This window comes from Ranitomeya imitator, chromosome 2 (assembly GCF_032444005.1).
Source record: "Ranitomeya imitator isolate aRanImi1 chromosome 2, aRanImi1.pri, whole genome shotgun sequence".
Taxonomy (NCBI): Eukaryota; Metazoa; Chordata; class Amphibia; order Anura; family Dendrobatidae; genus Ranitomeya; species Ranitomeya imitator.
The window spans coordinates 214,526,731-214,545,124 of NC_091283.1; the positions used below are offsets into that span (position 1 = coordinate 214,526,731).

At 41.5% G+C, this 18,394-nt stretch overlaps 1 protein-coding gene and 1 long non-coding RNA gene across 3 annotated transcripts in view; one reads left to right on the plus strand and one right to left on the minus strand.

The window, feature by feature from the left end:
* The window catches only part of BRINP1 (BMP/retinoic acid inducible neural specific 1), a 374,091-nt gene extending 366,750 nt beyond the window's left edge, over positions 1–7,341 (minus strand). The window contains exon 1 of one of the 2 annotated variants that reach the window (XR_011318054.1): positions 6,344–7,236. The gene's annotated coding sequence lies outside the window, so the exon portion shown is untranslated. Of the gene's footprint in view, positions 1–6,343 lie in introns of both variants that reach the window. The other variant, XM_069748560.1, reaches the window with a different exon arrangement.
* On the plus strand, positions 5,670–15,568 carry LOC138662687 (uncharacterized). Its single transcript, XR_011318055.1, has 4 exons — positions 5,670–5,760; positions 12,154–12,316; positions 15,052–15,186; positions 15,292–15,568. It is a non-coding gene; the product is annotated as an uncharacterized lncRNA (long non-coding RNA).
* The last annotated feature ends 2,826 nt before the right edge of the window (positions 15,569–18,394 follow it).

Below are 18,394 nucleotides of genomic sequence, written 5' to 3' on the forward strand. Positions count from 1 at the left end.
GCCCTAACCCAGTGGCACCAGTGTATGTCTAAGGCCGGGGTCACACTAGACCGTAATATGGCCGAGTGCAATGCGATAAAAAATCGCATTGCACTCGGACCAATGTTACCATATGGGGCAGCTCCCACCAGCGGACTTTTTGTCGGTCGTTTTCCTCGGTCCGAGACAATCGCAGCAGGTTGCGATTGTCTCGGACCGAGAAAAACTCTCGGGTCACTCGCACCCATATAAGCCTATGGGTGCGAGTGAGACAGCGCACACCACTCGGATATCATCCGAGTGATGTGCGCTATAAGTGGACCCCAGCAATGGAGGAGACGGAGAAATTCATTTCTCCGCCTCCTCCGCAGCTGTGCTCCGATCCTCCCTGTGCGAGAGAATCGGAGCACAGACACATGACACTCGGCTGCTGCGAGCAGGAGCCGAGTGTCATTAGCATATTGCATCTGATGCTCTCGCATCAGATGCAATACGCTAGTGTGACCCCGGCCTAAATCTCTGTACAGGAATTAAAGGGTGAAGGCCAGCAGCTGACTCCATTGCCCTAACCCAGTGGCACCAATGTATGTTTAAATCTCTGTACAGGGGTTAAAAGATGAAGGTTAGCAGCTGACTCCATGGCCCAACCCAGGGACCTGCGTAATTCCAGATCTCTGTACAGGGTTTAAAAGGTAAAGGTCAGCAGCAGACTCTGTGGCCCCAACCCAGAGGCACCAGTGTAAGTTCAGTTTGATGTGCAGATGTAAAAAAAAAAAGCCAGAACAACCACTGGAATCTGGTACACAGAGTAGCCTGCACTAAACCTGTCCATCGCAACCATTTTAGAGCTGCCAGGCAAACACGGACATACCCTTGTAGCAAAACCATAGTCCAACAAATAATCATTTGGACAATGTTGATCTAGTTTTGGGAAACTTTACCCAGTTAAATCAATTTATTATATGTATATCATTTATGTCCGCGTTAAAAAAATCTATTAAAGGGTTATTCCCAAAAATACTATTGAATCCTTACCCATACGATTCATAAGATAGGGGATAACTACCTGATCGCTGAGAATCCGAATGCTGGGGCCCCTGGTAATCCCAAGATCATGGCTCTGGAGTCCGGGCCTAAATGGAGGGGAAGTGTGCATGCTCATCCTCCTTTGCATTCATTGTTAATGGGACATGCCGGTGAAGGCTTAGTACAGAGCTCAACTTCTTCCAGTGATACCATAGAGCAGTGTTCCCCAACTCTGGTCCTCAAGAGCCACCAACAGGTCATGTTTTCAGGATTTTCTTAGTATTGCACAGGTGATTGAATGCTTTCCTGTCCAGGTGATGCAATTATCGCCCGCTGCAATACTAAGGAAATCTTGAAAACATGACCTGTTGGTGGCTCTTGAGGACCGAAGTTGGGGAACACTGCCATAGACAATGAATGGAGTGGAAGTCAAACATTCACCTCTGCTTCATTCCCGATCTCGGGATCAATGGGTGTCTCAGTGGTAGAACCCTCAACAATAAATATTTTATGCTCTGTGGCAGGGGATAACTTGCTTTTTTGGAAATAACCCTTTAATTATTTGTATTTTAATAAAAAAATGTTAAATATGGGTATCAAAATGCTTCATTGTTTTGTTAGATTATGGCCCTTGCAAGAGAAGACCATAAGGCAGGAGGTATGGTTTTAAAGTAGAAACCTCTTGTTCTATCTGGTTTTATTATCCTAACCATCTTTTCAGCCTTGACATGATTTTACAAATTTCAAAATACATTCGTATTCACTGGCTTGGATCATTTTAGGTAAGTTCTATTGGATCTTAAAAGACAATAATGTAAGTAATCAATTTCATTCAGTGCCCAGGTTCTCCAACCTAAGTAATGAAACTACAGTAACCAGCAGATGAAAGTGAGATCAATACCAAAACAGAGGTCAAACCAAGGGTTAGATCGATGACCTCAGTATGAGGGGACACATGAGAGAGTCTCGTATATAGCCAAAGTGTGAGTGTCAGAAGTCATCAACCAGAAGTAGCACAGATACAAAGTCCATTCTTCTCCAGGCTTGGATCCTTAGAGTTTTGGTTTAAAAATACAGACACACCATGGACTAAGTATTATAAGCCCTTTGTCTTGTGGCAAGAGTAAGCTCTACTTGTTCTCAAAAGACAATATTTCAAGTAAGTAATCCATTCAATGTCCAAGGTCCGCAGGTTTGTCTAAGTAATGACAATATAGGAATCAGCGGATTAAAGTGAGGACAATACCAAACCAGAGGTCAAACCAAAGGTCAGATGGGATCAGTAGGAAAGAATGGATGAGAAAGTCATGTGTATAATAAGTCATCAACCAGAGGGAGCACAGATACATAACCAAGAACAGGGCAAAGGTACAGAGCTAGGAACATCAAGGGATTACGTGACCACTCAGCTTTTTCGCTCTAAATATATTCTTGTGTGCATCTTGAAATCGTTCGGAGTTCAAAGTGACATTCCTTGTGAAAAAAAAGAACATGCCAAGTTGGTGCATAGAAATCACACCTAAAAATCAATAAAAAATGACAGCTCCGGCTACGGCCTGTAAGCATTTGTTTACTGCAGATGTTACTTTATGACTTTATGTAGTAGAACAGATGCATTTGGAATATTTCCGCTGACTTATCAGGTCCAAAATATATACACTCCAAGATTACTACGTAGACATACGTGAAGCAGTGGTCATAAGAACGATGCCTCCCATAGATGATGACCTTCAGTCTCCTCTATTCTTTATGGGCTTTTGTTTTCCATGCCTTGTACATTACTTCCTTCAATGAACAGGCAGATGATCCACATTCGAAAGGAATTAATATTGCGGCATAGTGAATTATCATGGTTCAAATACTAAAAAAAAATAAAAAGGTCAAGTAGTGATTTTCCCATTCCTGAGTCTTCTAGGTGGGGCTCAAGTTTTATAGTTTTAGTTATGACTTTTTGTCCATTCCAGTCATCTGAGTTATACCATATATAATTATGAAATATGTAACCCTACTAATTTTACAGTTAGAAAAAACATTTCGTCCCACATCCTCCAGAAAAAAAGAACTATTTAACTTGTAATTGAACTATTAGTATCAGTATAGGAGATTGAAGGATGGAACAAGAAGGGGTTTAATGATACAGCAATTTTGGCAAAATGGTAAATGTTCAATTCTAAGCTGGGCTTATGAATAGTAATAATAATAAATGATAAATGTTCACAGCATTAACAATAAAAAATAAAAACAAAGTCCGTATAACGAAACCCAAATCATGCAAGCTGGCGGAGACGGCATTTTTTTTTTTCTATCAGATATAGATTCTTGACGATAATGATGTCCTCTTTGAAGAAGAGACAAAAGACTAAACATGCAATTTTCTGGAGTAAAACCCATCCTGAAAAAAAAAAAAGAAAACAAAAAAACTGCTGATACAATACGGAATGTTCAAGCGAACAAAAGACTCCGACGAAACCTTTGTAGAGAAAATAACAACAAGGGCAGAAAGGAAGGAGAAGGCAATGAGGAGGCAAACAGACGTCGTCTGCTACGACCACGAGAATATTCTGAAATTTAGAGATGAGTTATTGAAAAATCTATTCTAAGGAAACACAAGTTCCTCAACCCACTGCTCACAAGGAGGCAGTATATGCCGCTGGTAAAGGAAAGAATAGAAGGACATGCAAATAATTCTAATGTATGAAGCCACAATCTAATGCCCAACTGTGTCCTGGATGTAGTATTTTAGCAGAGATTGATGTCGGCCACAGGACATATATATTCGTTATGCTGCTTCTTCACTATGACCTTGTTTTTATTGATATATATATTTCATGCGCGGGTCAATACACCCAATAACATTTGCTATGCCAAGTTGACTATCAATTCATTTGGAGTGATTGCTTTGTTGTTTTCGGTCGGCAGTCTCGCTAAATGATATACAGGACGTTCCGCAATTAATAATTTTTAGCCGTGGAGATGACTTCAGCGCACCTCGCATCTACACCCACCTCGGTGCCAAAAACAAAGGAAAATAAAGACCTTGATACTAAGTATCTGGGGCACCAGGAGGAACACAATAATTGATGCAATAAATACAACATATAAATAAATATATATATATATATATATAAAAAAAAGATATTACACAGAGCATAAAAGTTATGTCTAGATACGAAGATCAGAGAAGACTAACATTGGGACATTGAAAATTTTTTATCCCCATAAATGATATATATGGATTTTGTCATTCCAAACATTAATGTATGATGTGAAAAATATAGTATAAGATGTAACCTACGTAATTAATATAAAAAACAATAATGTCTTCTACTTTAATGACGATTTACTATACTGTATGCCATAAGCGTCAGTTCACATGGGTCAGATTGTGTGCCCAATAGACCATCCATATAGCATTCACATGAATGGGTTTTGTTGCCATAGGACACCGCCCCCTACTGGATTTTTATCTGCACTACATATTTTTTAAAAAATCAGTGTCGGAAATGCAACCATGCTACTTTTATTTCTACAAAGTCAACACAGAAAAGCATTGTGCTTCTTCCTCAACGCCTCTGATCCTCACTTGGACTTTCAGCACATCTGCAGAATACAACGGCATAAAAACCTGATGCAAATCCAACACGTGTGAACGTGCCCAAAACATACGTATTGTGTTCATGCATTTGCTTAATCACTATAATAATTACAACATACCGTGAAATCAAACAAATGGAAATGTTTGCAGACTGGGGTAAACTTACATAGGAGGAGCCTTTAAAAAAAAAGGAAATAATCCCCTTCCCGAGCCATTAGAGCTAACGGGGGAGTAACGATAATGCAAGCTGTACTTAATTCCACACATTTTAACCACTTTTCACCCAAACTCTAATTTTCATGTTTTTTTTCTACCTTTTCCTAATTCGTGCATTTTCACAAGTTTGAGGAAGCAGCGATCGATAACGTGCCGTAGGGTGATATAAATAATCATTTATTTTATAGCTATAAATATTTACATTTTATTTTTCCTATTTAATTCTTTCTCTTATTAATGAGCACAAGCAAAACACCCTAGAATGAATATCCTCTTGCATGTAGAAAAGGCTAAAGTAGGGCTGCTCCTTGTGAGCAGAGGTCACGTCCCATATTACAGCCAGAAGGTCCAGGCCCATCTCACTAGCCAACACGGAAAATCCGCCCCTAGACTAATAGAAATGCGCCCAGTCTTCACTGAATTTCCATAACAGCTGAGAGCACGTTTTCTCGCCAGAGCCCAGAAAGCAGTGTTGCAGAACCTGAGACAGCTCCAGTAGAAAGCATTCAGGCTGCAACATCTGTATATCAGGTGCCTCCAAAAGATTCTGAGCAGATACACAAAAAATGAGATGCTTTTTTATTCCTCCCACCCACCCCGAAAAAAAAAAATCAATCCAGAAGCATGTGCTCCTTCCTGTCTTACCGCACTTGGGTGGGGGGGGGCTCATGTGCTCAAATCGAACACTGGGGGGGCTCATGTGCTCAAATCGAACCAGAGCAACATCTGCATAGAGTTTACATGTTCGCCCCTGGTTGGCGATTGGTTTATTCACACTCCCCTCCGCAAAAAAAAAAAAAATACATGCTTAGGTTAATTGGCTTCTTACGACATTGGCCTTGTGTGAGTGCCGGACAGGGAAGACGAGTGTGTGAGCCCTTTGTAAGGTCCAGCGCAATCTCCGCACATCATTATGGAATAGGTTGGCTCTACCTAACGAACAGGTAATCGATACGGAATGAATAAAACATGAAGCCGAGCGCGTCTTGCTCTAATGGGTCGCCTGTCTCCTGGTGGCGGCGTGGGCACGTTTTCTATTTCTCGCCTGCCCGCACGTTCATCCTTTTGGGTTCATTCCTTTCGGAATTCCAAAAAAGAGATGCTTTAACGTGTGTACACGTGTATCATCCGCGTCTGAATATATAATCGAGCTGGCGCTTACGTGAGCGGTATGTAATCAGACGGCGGCGTTTTATGGAACTAAAAGTCTATATCCAGTCACGCTCGTACATGACTGTAAAGCAGCCTACGTAACCGCCGCGTATGAATGTGACTGTGTGCATCTTCCCCCAGGTATTAACCATTTACCTGCAGGTGTCTGTGCGGCGGAGCCGTGGGCACGTAGATACATGTAGTTGAGGAATCTGCAGGAGCTCTCTCTCTCTTTTTTATGTCTCTCTCTCTCTGTTTTTGCATCTTTTTTTGTATTAGGAAATATTTGTTTTATGTTGTTTCTGCGATGGTTTTATGACAGTGTGGTGTCAATAATGGATAAATAGTAAATATTACAAGGGTGCAATTACTTGCCTTCTGTCAGCGTGCCTCTCCGGCAGCAGGGAATAGGTATCCACAAGCGGTAATTATCCGAGGTAGGTACCTCTGGGTGCTGCTGACATGCTGCTGCTGCTGCTGCTGCTGCTGGCTGTACTGTAATCTTGGATTGTCAGCAGTCCTTGTCATGCTCAGGCACAAAACAACCTTCCTTTCTAAAGATCCCAAGCATTAAAAAAGGCAGCGGTTATTGAACGTGCTGGCTATTTTCCTCCTTGTACTTATGCAGACAAGATGATGACTGGAGCAGGAAAAAGAGAGAGAGAGGGAGAGAGAGAGAGAGAGAGGGGTTGTGGAGGGGGATGGGAGATGGGATGCAATGAATGAGGAAAGTGCTGGGAGGAGCCGGCTGCACAGATCTGATCCCGAGCTGTGCATCCTATAAAATTCAGGAATAAAGATAAACTGAGCCCCGTCCGAAAATATTCCGATGTGTCGTAAAAAGAGGCGACAGGGTCTAGCGAGACCGTCCTCATCATCTGTCACTCCAGAGCTAAGGCATTATTGCTGGATGTAGATGCAGCATTGAGGAGAAAACATGGCTTCAGAGCAGAGGTAGGAGAGGCGAGGCGTGATGGTCACTTGGAATGGGGGGGATGTCACTTTTTGGGGGGTATCATTTAAAAAAAAAATTTAATATCAATAAAAAAAAAGTATGGGTATCGCGTCGCATGCCAACCCAACGAATTAATTTACTGTCACTCTCTCTGTCTGAGCTGCAAGTGTCATTTGAAGATTAGTCTGGATAGATGTGCTGCCTCCCCTCCAGAGATCAGGGACACAAGGATGTCGCTGGGTCCTAAAGCGGATACCTGGTTTTGAACATTGCTGCAGTAAGAAGTGGCTTATCTCATTCCAAGCAGTCACACACACACCGGTAAGGGCGCCCCCAGGCGGATCTGCATTTAGGGGGCCCATGTTAGGACGCTCCTGCTGCACCACGCTTCCACTAGTGCTTCACACTCCCTCCCTCCCAAGTCACCTGTTTTTTTTCTTTTGCTTGTTATTCATCTTCCCTCCGTATCTGTCACCTCTCTCCCAACCCCTATCAATTATCAATCGCTGAGCAAAAATAAAACCGAATTACGTCAAGCAATTTTACCTTCAGATTTCAATGTGTTTTCAGACAGAATTCAAGAAATGTACAGATCAAGTCAGTAATGTAAGCCGACAGTAGGGTAGAGCACTTTGATGCGTAAACAGGAAGATGCCAATACACCCAACGTATTCCTCGGCTTTATTTAATATCACAACTTCAACAATCTCAGTAGGAGCCAGATGAAGTACTGCTTAAGTGCTGTGAGATTTCCCCCAGCTGCCTGACATTCTGAAATGGGCCAGATACTTCTGCCACGTTTCCAGCAGCGCCGTGACAATTGGGCACTAATACTGTAGACAAAGCTACATGTCTTGGTCTCGCCTTTTTCAAAACAAGAAAATATGATGCTCAAAAGTCTTAAAGTGTTCTTGGAGCCTTTGGAAAAATCCTATATGCGTTTGGATATTTGCCACTCAATACCAACAAGCTCAGAAAAATGTTGTTTTTGCGGTCATTACAAGGGCTTTCTGGTGTAAAAAAAAAAGTAAAAAATAAAATAAAAACTGAGCTTTAGTAACTCACTGTCATGATGGTGTTGGAATTAAGGGCGCTAACAAAGTTTCTAGAACTACGGGCACCCTATCTGTCCCTGTCCCCCGGATAACTCCTCAAGGTGGAGAAGCCGGGGTCACGCACCTTGCTATACTCCCATATCAACCCTGATTTGCCCCCCACCCAGCGTAGTGGGAAGATGAGTGTATAGGAACACACAAACCAGGCTAACAAGGGAAGACGGACAGGGATAACTGAAAATAACAATCATACAAAATACACACACCAAGCAGCAGAGTGGAATACAAGGGAGTAAAAGGAAGGAGAAGCAAAAAAGAAATGAGGTTAGGATGAGGATGTGCACACAAACAAATATGTAGTCATCTGGCTGTGAATCATACCGCAATGTTGCAATTTCACGCACTAAGAAAACACAAATAATGAAATCCAGTAGGCATCCGAGTGCGTCCGTGTACACCATCCATGTGCCGCCCATGTATACGTATGTACCATCTGTGTGACATCCATGTGCTGTCCGTGTACACCTTCCATGTGACACCTACCAGAATAGAATGCAGAGCAAAAATTACAGATGCTTAGGTATTAACCCCTTTTCAACATTGGGCATGATAGTACGCTGACACCCCCCTTTGAAGTGGGAGCTGGCGGTGAACCCACATCTTTCTGGCACATGTCAGCTGTTTTGAACAGCTGACATGTGCCTCTAACAGCCGCAGGAGGAATTGCGATCCACCTGCAGCTGTTAACTAATTAAATGCCACTGTCAAACTCTGACAGCGGCATTTAACACGCGATTCTGTTAAGCGCACTGGAAATTCCGACCATCGGTGCCCATGTCATGTGACCGCAGGTTGTCAATGGGTTGGCATGACAACCAGAGGTTTCCAGCTGACCTCTAAGGTTGTCACTGCTGGATTGCTATGAGCGCCGCCCGGTGGTCGGCACTCATAGTAAGTGATCAATTCTGCTACATACAGGCAATCATCTGATTATCGACTGTATGTAGCAGAGCAGATCGGGTTATGGCAGCTTCTAGTCTCCCATGGAGACTATTGAAGCATGCCAAAAGTAAAAAAAATGTTTTTAAAAATATAAAAAAATATAAAAGTTTAAATCACCCCCCTTTCGCCCCGTTCAAAATAAATTAACAATAAAAAATCAAACATACACATATTTGGTATCGCCGTGTTCAGAATCGCCCGCTCTATCAGTATAAAAAAAAATTCACCTGATCCCTAACAGTGTAGCGAGAAAAAAAGTCAAAACGCGAGAATTGCGTTTCTTTAGTTGCCGCAACATTGCATTAAAATGCAATAACGGGCGATCAAAAGAACATACTGTATCTGCATCAAAATGCGATATTTAGAAACATCAGCTCGGCACGCAAAAAATAAGCCCTCAACCAACCCGAGATCATGAAAAATGGAGACGCTACGGGTATCAGAAAATGGTGCAATTTTTTTTAGCAAAGTTTGGATTTTTTCTCCACCACTTAAAAAAAAAAAAAAAAACAACTTAGACATGTTTGGAATCTATGAACTCGTAACAATCTGGAGAATCATAATGGCAGCTCAGTTTAGCATTTAGTGAATATGGTAAGAAAAAAATAAAAATTCTACAAAAGACCGGTGAGTGCTATCTGCTTTTCTTCTGGTGGATTTATTACACTGTGTTTTCTTGGATAAGCACCTGAGGTCATGAGGCTAAGCCTGAAGCATGGCATGATATTGACAGCACAGGATTTCAGCAGCTCTGGCGGTGCCATCCATCTTTTTGTCTTACAGCTCAGTAGATAGATAGATGATAGACAATAGATAGATAGATAGATAGATAGATAATAGATAGACAGATAATAGATAGATAATAGATAGATAATAGATAGATAATAGATAGATAATAGATAGATATTAGATAGATAGATAGATAATAGATAGAAATAGATATTAGATAGATAATAGATAGATAGATAATAGATAGATAATAGATAGATATTAGATAGATAGATATATAATAGATAGATAATAGATATTAGATAGATAGATAATAGATAGATAGATATTAGATAGATAGATAGATAGATAGATAATAGATAGATATTAGATAGATAGATATTAGATAGATGATAGATAGATAGATAGATAGATAGATAGATAGATAGATAGATAGATAGATAGATAGATAGATAGATAACAAAAAAGGGAAACGGCACAAAAAGATATAAAAAGAGGGCTTTAATGCCCGGTGGCGTGGCAACGTTTCGGATAAAACAAATCCTTTCTCAAGATTGTTTTACTTTATCCGGAACGTTGCCACGCCACAGGGCATTAAAGTCCTCTTTTCATATCTTTTTGTGCTGTTTCTCTTTTTTGTTCACTGTTTGAAACGCCATTGAAATGCTGGTCAGGGAAGTGTGCACGCTTTAAGCTATTTTTTTTGGTGCTGTTCTTCTTTTTCTATCTATCTAGATAGATAGATGATAGATAGATAGATAGATAGATAGATAGATAGATAGATAATAGATAGATAATAGATTTGATAGAAGATAGATAATAGATAGATAGATAGATAGATAGATAGATAGATAGATAGATAATTATTATTATTTATTTATATAGCACCATTGATTCCATGGTGCTGTACATGAGAAGGGGTTACATACAAATAATAATAATAATAATAAATTACAGATATCATTTACAGTAAACAAACTAACAATGACAGACTGATACAGAGGGGCGAGGACCCTGCCCTTGCGGGCTTATATTCTACAGGATTATGGGGAAGGTGACAGTAGGTTAAGGGTTGCAGGAGCTCCGATGGTAACTCCGGCAGTGATGAGGTCAGTGCAGGCTGTAGGCTTTCCTGAAGAGATGGGTTTTCAGGTTCCGTCTGAAGAATCTGAGGGTGGTTGATAGTCGGACGTGTTGGGGCAAAGAATTCAAGAAGATGGGGGATATTCGGGAGAAGTCTTGGAGGCGGTTGGGTGAGGAACGAATAAATGTGGAGGAGAGTAGGAGGTCTTGGGAGGACCGGAGATCACATGAGGGAAGATATCGGGAGATTAGTTCAGAGGTATATGGAGGAGACAGGTTATGGATGGCTTTGTAGGTTAGTATTAGTAATTTGAACTGGATACGCTGAGGGAATGGGAGCCAGTGAAGAGATTTGCAGAGGGGGGGAAGCAGAGGAGTAGCGAGGAGAGAGATGAATAAGTCGGGCAGCAGAGTTAAGAATGGACTGGAGAGGTGCAAGGGTGTTAGCAGGGAGGCCGCAGAAAAGGATGTTGCAGTAGTCAAGGCAGGAGATGATGAGGGAATGCACAAGCATTTTAGTAGATTGAGAGTTGAGGAAAGGACAGATTCTGGAGATATTTTTGAGCTGAAGGCGACAGGAGGTGGAAAGAGCTTGGATGTGCGGTTTGAAGGACAGGGCAGAGTCAAGGGTTACTCCGAGGCAGCGGACTTCCGGTACGGGGAAAGCATGATGTCATTAATAGTGATAGATAGGTCAGGTAGGGAAGATCTATGGGATGGAGGAAAGATGATGAGTTCAGATTTGTCCACAATGAGTTTGAGGAAGCGAGAGGAGAAGAAGAAGGATATGGCTGATAGACTCTTCGGGATTCTGGACAGCAGAGCAAGGTAGATCTGAGTGTCATCAGCATAGAGGTGGTGCTGGAATCCATGGGAATTTATGACTTGTCCCAGATAGATGGATAGATAATAGATAGATAATAGATTGATGATAGATTAGTAATGGAGAGGCGTCTGTCTGATGCAGGATGCAGGAAACATCATGGGAAGCACAGGACTACCTCGAACGTTGGTCCAGCCAATCTCAGTCAGCTTTTCCATAGACAGGAGCATTCATTCGGATGAGCACTCTTGTGTTCTCGATGAGAGAGCAGTCTCCAGACATGACCAAAATCAGATATGTAACATAGATATTTTCCCTGGTAATAAATTGCTTAGAGCCATTATAAATATTTGATATTGGCCAAACCCATCGATATTTTCAGGTTTGGACAACAGTGTAAAGTGTCTGCTCAGTGTTTTTCGCTGTTTTCTTTTATCCGGAATAAATCTTGAATAAAGAATTTTCAAAAAAGAAAAGAGAGCTGCATTTTATTCATGGTTCTGGAGTCTGTCTGTTTCATCTGCTTCTGTTTCTGCAGGTACGTCCAGGTGGTGGAGGACTTTGTTTCTGATTTCCTTCGCTTTGAATGTTTCTTGATGACCTTGGCCAGGTGTTTGGGGTCACTTCACTATTGAAGAATGATGTTGGTGACTGATCAGACTCCTCCTTGATGTTATTTCATTCTGGATGATGAGCTACTGGTACTTTTCATTTCATTTTTTGGACCACTCAAGATCACTCTACTAGAAAACATGTAGTTTCATATCTACCGGAAATGCCTTTTTCCTGCAAACGATTATCAGGGCACTTATCTTTCTTTTTTTTAAATAACATTTATTAACTGTAATAAATTGTATGCATAAAAAAAATTCTCAGTCATTTATTACATCCATTTATCCTCCCTGTTCATAAAAAAAGAAAAGAAAAAAAAAAGGACATAAAAATAGAACCCTAATGATGTTACAATTCTCTGTGGATAGCTTTTCATATTTTGGACTGCTCATTCTTGACATAGCATCTTTTCAGAATATTTTACTTGCAGAACCAATTTTTCACGATTATGGTAGAGATTTTGTTTGATATCAAAATCTTGCTATCGATAGTATGCAAAAAAAACAAACAGTGTTCTTAAAGGGGTTGTCCAGGCTTGAGGTTCAAGTCTACAGTCACTTTCTGTGACTGCAAATTTGCTCATCCTCACAGTGCGCAATGTGTGAGCTGTCAGGATCCTCCTAAGAGCGAGCAGGCGGGCGTATGATTGAACGTATGCTATTTTCATACATGCGATTAAATGCCGACTAGACGTGCACAGCCTTGCTCATATTAAGAGCGTTGAGTGAGGCTGGGCACGTCTAGTTGGAATGTGGCCGGAAGTATGCAAATCGCATAGATGTGGTCACATAGCCTTCTACTTACGGCACAACAAGGTGTGCGCTGTGAGGATCTCACAAGTTTGCACTCATAGAGTGATGCAAACTTGTAACCCAAGCTTGGACAAGCCCTTTTAAGACCAGTCATGTGGCTTTCTCTATATCTAATCAACCCATATTACAGTTAAAGGGGTTGTCTCGTGATCGTAAATGGTGAAAAACGCAAAGTGCTTCTGAAAACAGGCAACCTTGCAATTTATTCATTAAAAATTCTCTACATTCTGAAAAATGGATGGATTTTTAGTGTGTTTTTTTATAGCTCATTGCCTAGTTGACTGGACAACTCTGAAGTGGTTGGTTTCCTAGGAGAGGAGCGCATGCATGATTGTTGCTATACAGCTTTAAGGAGCGGACAGCTTCCCTATGAAGCCACCTGAAGAATGAACATACTGCTTCTTTTAACCACTTCACATTTTCCAAACCCAGCAGCTGTTAAAAGAAGAAACAAAAGACTGAACATGTGCCGAGCAATATTGCTTTTACATTGCTGCGCATTATGTTCATTTTTTTGTGGTTTAGCTGAACTTTTCAAGGTGGTTCCAGGTGGAACTTGCCTAAAGAAAAAAAGACGTCGTTTGCACATTTCCTTGGGTGTTTGGAGCAGAAAAAGAGTGTAAACTCAAAGTATTTCAGTAGTTTTGATTTTGGAGGAGGATTTGGAAAGTTTCCGCTCAGTGGTTATGTGTACACAGAGTTTTTCGTGAAGCTTTGGGAGCAGAAGGTCAACAGAAACTGAGCAGAAACTCTCCAAATCTTCCACAAAAATTCAAAACTCCTCAAAAACTTGGAGGCTCTGCTCAGTTTCTGCTCTATAAACTCTGTGGTTCCAGGTGGAATTTGCCTGAACAAGCCATCATATGCACATATCCTTGATTTTTATAGTAGAATTTCAAAGTATTTGAGGAGTTTCAACTCTTAGAAAAGGATTTGGGATGTTTCCGCTCAGTGGTTATGTGCAGACTTTTTCGAAGAGTTTTGTAAGCAGAAGGTCAACAGAAACTGAGCAGAAGCTCTCCAAATCAGGGTCCCCCAAGTCATGTTGTAGTGTTGATACCACGGCTATTCATATGACCCATGATTTCAGGAAAAGTCAACCTTCTGAAAACTAGTCTCAAAAAGCATCATTTAAATGGAAGGTGCCAGTGACCCCCGGCGATAAGATTGCAAGAAATCAATGTCTTACTATGACAGCCGAAGGTCTGCTAAAGACCTCCTTTGCCGTAATCTTGGTCCACCTGTGAAACCGCCATAGGCTGAGCTTCCTAGGTGACCAAGATCTTCCCTATATACTTCAATACTAAGTGGACTAATAAAAAATGTAAAAAAAAAATAGAAAATTTTAAAAAAAGTTATGAAAGTTCACATCACCCCTCCTACCCCATTAAAATTAAAGGAAGGAAAAAAATATACATATTTGGTATCAACGTGCTCCTAAAAGTTTGATCTATTAAAATATGGGACTAATAAACCTGATTAGTAAAGGTCATTAAGAGGAAAATAAATTAGAATTTTTTTGGTCATCTCACCCCCCATAAAAAATGAAATCATAAGCAATCAAAGCATGATAAGTACTCAAAATGATTACCAAGAAAAACCTCAGCTCAACACGCAAAAAACAAGCCCTCACTCAGCCCCATCAACAGAAAAACAAAAATGTTATGGGTCTTGGAAAATGGCAACTCAATACATACATTTTTTACAACATTCTGAATTTTTTTTGCATCACTTTAGTAGAAAACAAAAATCTATGCATGTTTGATATCACCGTAAAATCAAAAGTGGGATTAGAGGAAAAACGACTAAGTCCAATACAGTGAGATGTCGCTACTAGCCAATAAGAATTATACACTGCTCAAAAAAATAAAGGGAACACTCAAATAATACATCCTAGATCTGAATGAATTAAATATTCACATTGAATACTTTGTTCTGTAGAAAGTTGAATGTGCTGACAACAAAATCACACAAAAATCATCAATTGATATCAAATTTTTTAACTAATGCAGGCCTGGATTTGGAACGATACTCAAAATCAAAGTGGAAAATCAAATTACAGGCTGATCTAACTTCAGTGGAAATGCCTCAACGCAAAGAAATGATGCTCAGTAGGGTGTGTGTGGCCTCCACGTGCCTGTGTCAAGGTGAAAATATATATCTTTATACTCTTTTGTACTTTTATATTCTTATGCTGTGAAACAATAAGTTTTCCCTTCATGCTTACTAATGCAAATTTAACTGTATTTAAGATGGCTGCCAGTATTCACCTTTGCCTTAGTTTTTGTTCTTGCCAAGAATCTACTTTCGTTTCTGAAGCTAAAGTATCGTTGCTGGAGAAATGGAAACTTAAAGTGACGTGGAGGAAGGAGGATCCATCATATGACGTCAGACCAACCAGAAGGACTGAATACTAGATACATTGCTTAAACCCCGCCTAACCCCGCCCTCTGCACACCTTCCCCCAATAGATCATATAATGTTGTGCATCAGGAAATAAAGTCAGTTGCTGTGACGTTGCTACACTATGTAGACACACGAGCATGCAATGAGTTTGAACCAGCCTTTGTCTGACTCATTCTTATCCGGTACCAATGCTTTTATTCTGATTTGGAATGACTGGTGAAGGAAGGGCATTGTCGTGACGACCCCGACACCTGTACAACCTTACAATGCATTGGACCTGCTCCTGATGAGGCGGCAGATGGCCTCCTGAGGGATCTTCTCCCAGACCTGAACTAAAACATCCGTCAACTCCTGGACAGTCTGTGGTGCAACGTGACATTGGTGGATGGAGCGAGACATGATGTCCCAGATGTGTTCAATCAGAATCAGGACTGGGGAACGGGTGGGCCAGTCCATAGCTTCAATGCCTTCATTTTGCAGGAACACTCCAGTCAGATGAGGTTTGGCATTCTCCTGCATTAGGAGGAACCCAGGGCCAACTGCACCAGCATATGGTCTGACAAGGGGTCTGAGGATCTCATCTCGGTACCTAATGGCAGTCAGGCTACCTTGTTGTGAATTCTGTGGCTGAATTCACTCCTGTGGTCACAAGTGGTATTGCAGCCTCTGGGCTTCCTCCCTCAGGTGTTTTGGTGAGCTCGTTGGCTGCCTTGCTATTTAACTCCACCTGAGTCTGTCTTCCTGGCTCCTTGTCAATGTTCCAGTGTTGGATCTGAGCTACTGCATCTTTCCTGTGGCCTGCTGCTCTGCTAGATAAGTGTTACTTTGTTTTTGTTTCCGTTTTTTCTGTCCAGCTGTGCTATTCTCTTTTGCTGGAAGCTCTGAGACGCAAAGGGTGCACCGCCGTGCCGTTAGTTCGGCACGGTGGGTCTTTTTGCCTCCTTTGCGTGGTTCTGCTTTAGGGTTTTTTGTAGACTGCATAGTTCTCTTTGCTATCCTCGCTCTGTCTAGAATATCGGGCCTCACTTTGCTGAATCTATTTCATTCCTACGTTTTGTCTTTTCATCTTGCTAACAGTCATTATATGTGGGGGGCTGCCTATTCCTTTGGGGTATTTCTCTGAGGCAAGTCAGGCTTGTATTTCTATCTTCAGGCTAGTCAGCTCCTCAGGCAGTGCCGAGTTGCATAGGTAGTGTTAGGCGCAATCCACTGCTGCTTTTAGTTGTGTGAGGATAGGTTCAGGTATTGCAGTCTGCAGAGATTCCACGTCTCAGAGCTTGTTCTATTGTTTTTGGTTTATTGCCATATCACTGTATGTGCGCTGATTACTGCACACTGTGTTGCCTGATAGCACAGCATAACAGTACAAGGAGCCAAACCAATGATTCTCAATAGAGGGAAAAAAGAAGTCCTGACATCATTTTTTTTTCCTCAGCTCTGTCTTCAGTTTTTTTTTTTTTTCCCCTAGACATTAGAGTGCTTCAGGACACAGCTGTGGACATGGATATTCAGGCTCTGTGCTCCTCAATGGATAATCTCGTTATAAATGTACAAAAGATTCAAGATACAATTGATCAGAAATCTATGCTAGAACCAAGAATTCCTATTCCTGATTTGTTTTTTGGTGACAGAACTAAGTTCCTGAGCTTCAAAAATAATTGTAAGCTATTTCTGGCCTTGAAACCTCATTCTTCTGGTAATCCTATTCAACAGGTTTTGATTATTATTTCTTTTTTGCGCGGCGACCCACAGGACTGGGCGTTTTCTCTTGCGCCAGGAGACCCTGCATTGAGTAATGTTGATGCGTTTTTCCAGGCGCTTGGATTGCTTTACGATGAGCCTAATTCAGTGGATCAGGCTGAGAAAAATTTGCTGGCTTTATGCCAGGGTCAGGATGATGTAGAAGTATATTGTCAGAAACTTAGGAAGTGGTCAGTACTCACTCTGTGGAATGAATCTGCACTGGCGGCTTGGTTCAGAAAGGGTCTCTCTGAAGCTCTTAAGGATGTCATGGTGGGATTTCCTATGCCTGCTGGTTTGAATGAGTCTATGTCCTTGGCCATTCAGATCGGTCGTCGCTTGCGCGAGCGTAAATCTGTGCACCATCTGGCGGTATTGTCTGAGAGTAAACCTGAGCCTATGCAGTGCGACAGGACTATGACTAAAGTTGAACGGCAAGAACACAGACGTCTGAACAGGCTGTGTTTCTACTGTGGTGATTCCACTCATGCTATTTCTAATTGTCCTAAGCGCACTAGGCGGTTCGATAGCTCTGCCGTCATTGGTACTGTACAGTCCAAATTCCTTCTGTCCATTACCTTGATATGCTCTTTGTCATCGTATTCTGTCATGGCGTTTGTGGATTCAGGCGCTGCCCTGAATCTGATGGATTTGGATTATGCTAAACGTTGTGGATTTTTCTTGGAGCCTTTGCGGTGTCCTATTCCGTTGAGAGGAATTGATGCTACACCTTTGGCCAAGAATAAGCCTCAGTACTGGGCCCAGCTGACCATGTGCATGGCTCCTGCACATCAGGAAGTTATTCGCTTTCTGGTACTGCATAATCTGCATGATGTGGTCGTGTTAGGGTTGCCATGGCTACAAACCCATAATCCAGTATTAGATTGGAACTCTATGTCGGTAACCAGCTGGGGTTGTCAGGGAGTACATGGTGATGTTCCATTTTTGTCTATTTCGTCATCCATTCCTTCTGACATCCCAGAATTCTTGTCTGACTTTCAGGATGTATTTGAAGAGCCCAAGTCTGATGCCCTACCTCCGCATAGGAATTGTGATTGTGCTATCAATTTGATTCCTGGTAGTAAATTCCCTAAGGGTCGTTTATTTAATTTGTCCGTGCCTGAACACACCGCTATGCGCAGTTATGTGAAAGAATCCCTGGAGAAGGGACATATTCGCCCATCGTCATCACCATTGGGAGCAGGGTTC